Source organism: Mustela nigripes, chromosome 2 (genome assembly GCF_022355385.1).
Source record: "Mustela nigripes isolate SB6536 chromosome 2, MUSNIG.SB6536, whole genome shotgun sequence".
Lineage (NCBI taxonomy): Eukaryota > Metazoa > Chordata > Mammalia > Carnivora > Mustelidae > Mustela > Mustela nigripes.
The window spans coordinates 110,335,934-110,344,669 of NC_081558.1; positions in this window are offsets into that span (position 1 = coordinate 110,335,934).

An 8,736-nucleotide genomic window follows, 5' to 3' on the forward strand; every position below is an offset into this window, starting at 1 on the left:
GTGGAACCTGTTTCCACAGCAACCAGGCAGGGCGCCAAGAGACAGAGCAGTGGGGAGGAGGGCGTCTCCAAAGCGGTGTTTTGGGTCCTTCACTGAGACTGTGGAGGCAGGGTTTGTGGCTTAGGGACCTGAGACAGGTAGGGGGGCTTGAGAAAAGGCTGAGGGAGCTTTAGACCATCTCACTCTGGCCTGTGAAGGGCGCACAGAGGGAGGACCTGGGAGCTGGCTGGGCTTCACCTTGCTACCCCTGGAGGCATCATCAGCATCTGGTTGCTATGGTAACCACGATGCCTTAGGGAGCCAAAGAGGCATAAGGGATGGGAAGATGTGGACCTGTTAATAGATGCAGCAATAATAATAAACTCTCTGCACTCCCACCATTTGTGACTGGCACCAAGCCATTTACAAAACCTACTGGAAGTCTCTTGACCCATGACTATTATCGTCACTATACGGATCAGGAGATTGGGACTCATCTAGTTTATACATCAACTGAGCCACCCAGGCATTCCTGTTGGTTTTTTTGTTTGTTTGTTTTATTTTTTATTTTTTTTGTGTGTGTAGACAGTCTTTATTGGCAGAACAGTGTGCAGAACAGTGACAAATCCAGAGGGATGGGAAAGGAAGTGGGGCATGTTTCCCTTCCTCCAAGTAAAGAGCCTGTAATCAGGCCGGTGTGGTGGGAGTCCTTGACTGTCCACTTTGGGCCCAGAACCCTTCGAAGAACAAGCTCCTAGGTGGAGGGATCCTCACAACACAGCAGAAGGGAGCAACACCCCCAGAAGGGGCATGGGCATGTCCCACCCCTGGAAATTTGGCTCCTGCTCACTCACACACCTTGACAGTTTGGGGTAGGGATGTTTGTGAACTGGGCTAAACCTATCCCTCTGCAAACCCAGGTAGCTACCTCCTGCCTCAGTTTCCCTCCCCCCAGTGATTAGTCAGGTTGGATTGCCAGACCCTGTCAAGAGTATGGCCCAACCCAGAGTGAGTGGGTAGCAGAGCTCATATCTGATTCCAAGCTACTGAGCACACAATAAATTCAATAAATTATCCACTTCAAACATACCTATGTACCAGCCTCTATGCCAAGTGGTTGTAAGGGGGTAGGGACCCAATAATGCAATGGGATCTGTAGCCCAGAATGCAATGGGATCTGTGCTTTGACAGCCTTGTATGGGAGCACCACCTGTGCACAAAGAAGGGAGCCATTGCATCAGCCTGGCAGAAGCAGAAACAATTATTTGCAACATGATTATAGAAGAGGAGGCCAGTATCCATGGGGAAAACAGACTTTATTCTAGGTGCCGGTTCTGCTTTTTAATAAATTATTTTTCCTTTATGAAAGTCATACAGGTTTGGAGATCCAGGGTGGCTCAGTGAATCAAGTGTCCACCCTGGGCTCAGGTCATGATCCCAGGGTCCTGGGATGGAGCCCTGCATCAGACTCCCTGCTCAATGAAGAGCCAGCTTCTCCCTCTCCTTCTGCCCCTCCCCTCACTCATGCTCTCTTTTGCTACCTCTCTCTCTCTCTCAAAAAGGTAAATAAAATCTTCAAAAAGAAGTCATATTTAGAAAAACTGAACAATACAGATAAAATAAAGCAAAAGTATTACTCTTCCTAGTACCATGTTCAAAACAATCACTGTTAATATTATGATATACACACCCTGACTGCCAGTTATCTGTACATGTGTGTATATGTATATATACACATATATGTACATATATAATACATATACATACACATACATACATTCCCCACTGTGATTTGTCTTCTAAACAATAATATATCATGAATATATTTCTAAGAAATTAATATTATTCTATCTTATAGCCTTCCCATATTCTGTAATCTGGTTGGACATAATACATTTAGCTAATCCTCTATGTTGAGGTACTAAGATTTGCTTTCAGTCTTTTATAATTTCACTTTTTCTACCTATTTGTATAGGACCATGATGAAGCTCATGGTCCCGCACTCTAGGTGTCAGAGACGATGCCCCCTGCATTCTAGGAAACCACATCTCTTGACCCTGTCCCTGCAGAAGCTTGTTGCAGCTAGAAGAACCCGAGTGAGCTTTTCAAACACTGTGACTTGCGGGCAGCCTGCTGATCCTGAAGTTTACAGACAAAAAAGCAAGCCTAAATCTCCCATCTGGAACCGGAGACCATCTTCGAAGTACTCCTGCTTCTGCATGAATGCTTGGTGCCTTCATTTTACTTTATTTTAGCCTCAGTTTATTCATCTTGACAATGGGATGATAAGGAAGCAGTATCTGTAGTGATTAAATGCAAGGGCTCTGAAATCACTTGCTTAGGTTTTTGTTCTTGTTTATTTGTTTTTGTAATCCTTTCATATTCTCATGGGTAGCTATTCCTATATATCTAATGTGTATCATTTCATTTTGGCAAAACATTGTTAGTATTTTATGTGAATATATTTTTAACGTGCATAGAAGCAGCAATTGCCATATAGCACTTACTACGTATCAGGCAGTGTCCAAAGTGCTTTATACATACTAATTATTATAATATATAATAGTATACATATTATATATACAATTATACATATTAATTTGTATTAATTATGTATTATTATAATTGTATGATTATTTTTGTTATTTTAATTATACACATTAATTTATTTTATCCTAATAACAACCTCTATAGGTAGGTAACAGCAGCCCCAGCTCCATTTTGCAGATATGTAAGCTAAAGCAGAGAGGTTAGATAACAAAATTCAACTAATAATTAGTGGAACTGGGATTTGAGCCCATATGAAGATCACCAAAGCCCCAGCTTTCATCAGCTTTGCCCAGCATGGAATCTAGAACAAGGTATTTCCTAAATAAATGTGTCTTTCTACCCTTTCATCACTCAATATAGCCATTCCAGACTCTGAGAATTGGAATTCATATCCTTCCAGTAAATGGTTCCCGGGGCCCTCCTGAGGCCACAACCCCGGAAGAGGAGTGAGGTGTATTTGACTTGCAAATCTCCCTATTACTATTGAAGGAGCCATTCTGCAGGTGCCCACGGACCCCTGATCCCCAGTGTAAATATTTTGAGGCTGGAAGAGAAATTCATCTTGAAATCATACCAAAGAACATACAGTGCACAGAGCCATCTGTGGGTGCACAATTCCTGTGAAGTCATGATCGTTGGATGACAGGCACCACGTTCCATGGAAAGAGCAATGAACTGGAAGTAGGGAGTTAGAAATGTGTAACCCAGCTCTGCTCGTGGCTGGCTTTGTTTCCTTGGAAAAGTCACTTCTCTTGGCCTCAGTTTGTCCATTTGTTCAATGGAGTCCACGGCAACACTAAAGTCCCCTGTGACTATAGCCATTTATGGTTCCAGTGAGTTTTATACTCACTGTGGGTAGAGCCGAGTCAGGGTCTGTCTCCTTCGGGGCCGCTGCACCACCGAAGGGCTCTGGGGAGGTCTCACTTTGCTAGTTTTGTACTGGACTGAAAGAAGGGTAGAAATTAAATCAGAGCCACTGAATATGAACACTGGAAAGGATTTTTAAGCTTATTAAACTTTATCCTTCAAGTCAGTATTCTTGCCTCTGAATTAAGGCAACTGATGCCTGGAGAAGTCAATGGGCTTTACCAGCCTCCGAGGTGTGTTGGGAGCTATCTCAGAAAGGATGTGGAGCTGAAAATAGCATCTAAACCTTGCCCTGGAGCCAAAGCATATCACCCAATACCAGGAATGAATTCTTTATTAGTATTTTGCAGTTGTTGCTACAATAAACATTATGATGAAAAACAAGAACAGAGAAGGTAAGAATTACCAGAGTTGGGTGTGTGTGTGTGTGTGTGTGTGTGTGTGTGTGTGTGTAACCAGCTGATGCAATCCCCATTGGCACAATTTAAGTTTAATTTAGAACTTGAGCTTGCTATGCAGAGGCCAGTGTGATATACCCTTCTGTATAGCAGAATGTCTTCTGTAATAAAATATTATTTCTACCAAGACAAACAGCCCTATGACATTCCAACTTATCTTTATCAAGTGACCTCGCGGGGAGGTCTCCCTGCAAGCAGGTGTGAGGTCTCTCTGCCTCCAGGCTGTCTGGGGCACCAGCAGCAGAAGCAATTCCGGATTTCTTGGTTTCCAGGAGCAATGTCCCTGCTCAAGAAGCCTGACAAGCCCCACCAGAAGGGAGACATCTTTCACACCTGGTAGAAAGGCAAGAGGCTTAAGGCCCCTTATCTGAGATCCCATGGAGAACAGGTGCAGAAGGCCCAAGGACCTAAACACTATGGCCCAGAACTGGCCGAGTGTGCACCAGAGTGATCTCATGGGTCATAGTGACCCACACTTCCTCTTAACATGGCAGCCACCCATGCCTGGCTAGTCTTAGGGCTTTGGCATCCATAGCCCTTTCAGTTGAGGGTAAACCTTCACTATTTCCTGGAGACTCTTCACCATTCTTTGGCTGAATTGCAGTTCAGGCACCTGGGACCCATGCTTCTGGAAGCAACTAGCCTCTGGTGCCACACAACTCTGCACATAGATCTACATCTATCTTAGCTGGAAATAGGATACTCAGTGCATATCTACATATAGAAACTCTCAGAAACTACCAGAGAGAAATAGTGTTAGCAAGAACTGTGTAGAAAGAACTGTGTAGAACAAGAAAGAGAAATGTTAGGTCTGCATTCTTTCACTGACTTGTTATGGGACTCAGCCATTCTGGTCTCAGATTTCTGTGTTCCTAAAGTTGGTAGAATTATACACATGTCTGAAGTTTTCTCTCTGCCCTAATAGTCTGTGGGCTCACAATTATGGATACACCTATATCTATGGCAAAGGGAGGATTTCCCTCTCCAAAACCTCCCTGGAGCCTCAGAAACATATTCAAGGAGCACGTCTCTGTTTTCCCAGTGAAGACAGAATTGCAACGCCTATAATTTTTCCTTACTAAAGATTTTCTGAATAAATAAATAAGGAATGATGATTATCTAGAATCCTTCTCAAGTTTTTTAAATGACCAGAGCTATAAAATAACCACCCTGAATCCAGACAGCTCTAGGTTATATCTTTGCCTGGCAATGTGTCTTTCAAGTTTTTTCTGGCTCCAAGTAAACTCAGCAGGGCCGACAAAAGAAAGAGGCATAAATGTGGAAACCCACCCCTGCTTTCACACTTTAAGGCCACCCCACTGCGCTAATTGCTTAGCATGGCACTCAAAGTTCCACATGATCTGGTCTCAATCTAAGTCACCAAGCATAGTTCCTACCACCTTACCTATTCTCAACCCACCTGACTGAGGCTTCCTCTCTTCTCCCAGAATAGACTCTGGAATCCCACCTCTTCCTTTGTTCCTGATACCTCTTCCACTGGAAATGACTTAATCCTGTCTTGATAGGGCACCATCTTACCCAGCTTTGTATGCTTACTCTCCTCTACTGGAGCCCAGGCAGGGAGTCCCTAGGTTCTCTATAGCCACCCACATTTCTGTACCACAGCATTTGAAAGGATTGTTGGCATTTGCTGAGCCCCTACAATAGGCAAAGAGAGCACCTTCCTAAAGGCTTACATTTTATCCTCACATCAACCTTATAAAGTTGGCTTTTGTTTTGCTGCTCTTTATGGGTGAGTCAAATAGGCCTTGAAATGGTTCGGCAACTTGCCCGAGGTAACTTGGCCAGCTGGTGGTAAAGGAGGGATTTGAACCTGGGCAGTCTGATGGCAGTGCCTGCTCTCTTAACCACTGTAATGTAATAGTAAGTCATGTAATAGTAAATGTTGAATAAATGTTCATCATTATTATATCATCTCAGAGTTGACATAGGCTTTGAGGATCATCCAGATCACCTGTGAATCCCAAAGGAAGACTCTTCCCCCAACCTTGCCTGCATTTACAGCTTCTGCTTAAATTCCTTCTCCTACAGTCACTGACTACTTCCTGACCTGCTTGATTTTGACAAAGCCGTATCTTTCATTAAACTCATGGTTTCAGTGAGGTGAGCCATCTGTTTCCTGTTTCATCCATACAGTGACCTTGGGTTTGCCTTCTGGATCCACATTAACTTGGTGCTACACACCCCCCACCTCCCCACCCCTGCCCACGGACCCACTTCATGGCACTGTTTGGACACTTCAAGGCAGCAGCTATTACAATCCTTGGAGCTTTCCCAACCTCATCTCAAGGCTCAAGCCTCAGAAATGGTGTCATGACTAAAATTCCATTAAATACAGGGTGCTGAAGTTAGGGGTTCTCCAAGGAACACCTCCATATCTGTAGCTTCCTGCCATCTTTGAGGTATTAATTCATGAAAACATTTCTGGGGAAAGGCCCCTCGAGTTCCCTTCCACTCCGTTCTATCCCTTCTATGCTTTATCCCAAGGCTTTAAGAGATATTTACTTTGAGAAAGCAACACTTCTTCATGCACAGTAATCTGGGGCTTGAAGACCAGCACAGACTCTAAAGTGCAGCTGACTTTTGTCAACATGGATTCGAACTGCATGGGCCCATTTATATGCAAATTTTTTACAGTTTTATTTATTTGGGGAGACAGAGCACACACATGCACACTGAGTGGGAGGGGAAAGGTGGGGCAGAGGGAGAAGGAGAAAGAGAATCTTGAGCGGACTCCCCAGTGAGTGCTGAGCCTGATGCAGGGCTCCATCTCAGGACCCTGAGAGCATGACTTGAGGCGGAATCAAGAGTTGGACCCTTAAGTGAATGAGCCACCCAGGCACCCCACAAATTTTTTTGATAAGTTAAAATATACTATAAATGTATTCTTTCTTCCTTATGATTTTATTAAAACATTTTCTCTAGTTTATTATAAGAAATAGTATATAATACTTACATCATACAAAATATGTGTTAATTGACTATGTTATCAGTAATGGTTTGGTCAACAGTAGTTTATTAGTAGTTAAGTTTTGGGAGAGTCAAAGTTATACATGAATTTTGACTGGGCAAGGGTATCAGCACCCGTAACCCCCATGTTGTTCAAGGGCAAACTGTACTTCAAAATGACTCCCTCTGTCTACCTTCTTGCTATCCTATACCTCACATTTACCTATCAAATCTGGTGTCTCCTCCAGACTCAATTCTAAGCTATACCCCCTGCCTCCACCCCCGGAGAGACTTCCCAAGTCTTCCTCTGAGGATGTCTCCCTTCTCAATCTTTTTCTTGATCCTTCATTATTTTGGTCTTTATTACTTTGTACCTTGTATGAAGAACAAATTCATGTCTGATAGTCTGTCTCATTCATCGCTGTGGCTAGAGAATGGAGTGTATTGGGTGAATGGTTCTAAAACACCCATTTTTTTTTTTAAGTAGGCGCCACCCTAAGTGTAGAGCCCGGTGTGGGGTTTGAACTCAAGAGACTAAGATCTGAGCTGAGATCAAGAGTCAGACACTTAACCGACTGAGCCACCCTGGTGCCCCTAAAACACCCATATTATGTCCATCCCCAGATATGATTCCAAATTCCCACCTCAGATTCTCGGCTTTCTATAGATGCTCCCATCGCTCAGCTTGGAATATTAAAAATGTTGATGGTTCACTGGGAATTGCCTCTCCCAGTCGACTCCCCAAGGCGAATGACTGGCTGATTCAAGGATCCAAAGTCCTGCCCCCTTGCCTGATTTGGGACAACTCTGAAAGGTTATCTCAGTTCCTGAGCTCCCTTTAGGATCAGCTGAACCTCATTTGCAATCATATGGTGGGACAGTATCTTGTCTATCCAATCTTGCCTTCCTCACCTCCCTATAGACCTAGTCCCAAGAGCACTTCCCAATACACTCTGCATGCAACTCTCTCTCTCTGAGCCTCTTTCCAGGAAACTCAATCTGAGGCACCTTTAGACTCTATGCAGGGTCATTGCTGCCCCACACCTGGTGCATCTCGCCTTCTTTAACAAGCCTCAATAAGTAAACACGGATCCAAGGGAATCTGATGTAAGACCTGAAGTCAAATGCTGCAAGGAAAGGAGTTGCAGGAAGAGCTTCCCCCCACCCCAAAAGGCCCCAAGACTAATAGGATCTGGAACTTCAGACCCCAACAGTCCCTCCATGACATGGGATAGAGAGCAAGAGGAAGATTTAAAGATGTCCATCATGTCACCCTCAGCAGGAGCTACCTAAACGGAAAAGAATAAGGGGAAATAGGGAGAGTAAGATGTAAAGTGAGGGGGGGGCAATCGGAGGGGAAGAAAGAGGACAGAGAGTGTGTAGAATAGTAGAACTGAGGAGAGAGGCAAGGGAGCCACAGGAAGAAAGAGTTGGAGAGAAAAGGAAAGAAGCAGATTCTTCTAAAACGGGCTTTTGATTGCTATTGTAACTTCTTCTAAATTTGTGCTCATTTTACATCTTTAGAATATTATATAGAAAGAATATTATAGAATGTCATTTTTTGTGCCTTGTTTTTATAGACCCATTAGGACTGGGCTTATATTTTCCTTTGCCTTAATTTGATATATTTTCCTGTTTGCTCAAATTTGACAGAAATCCATGAAGGTTCCAGACAGGTGGCCTGGATTTCCCTCATTCAGCCCACACCCTGGATAGAGGATATTATCCTGCAGACATGCATCAGAAGTGAATCCTTCACTTCTTCCACGGCTTCCTTGTGAAGACAAGATGACGTTGGACTACCTTACAATCATTCATTAAACAGAGCCACAGTAAAACAAAGCACAGTTGAAAAAGGCATTGAAACTTACTTCACATTTTTATTGACATCTTTCTAAGAGGAGCCAGATGG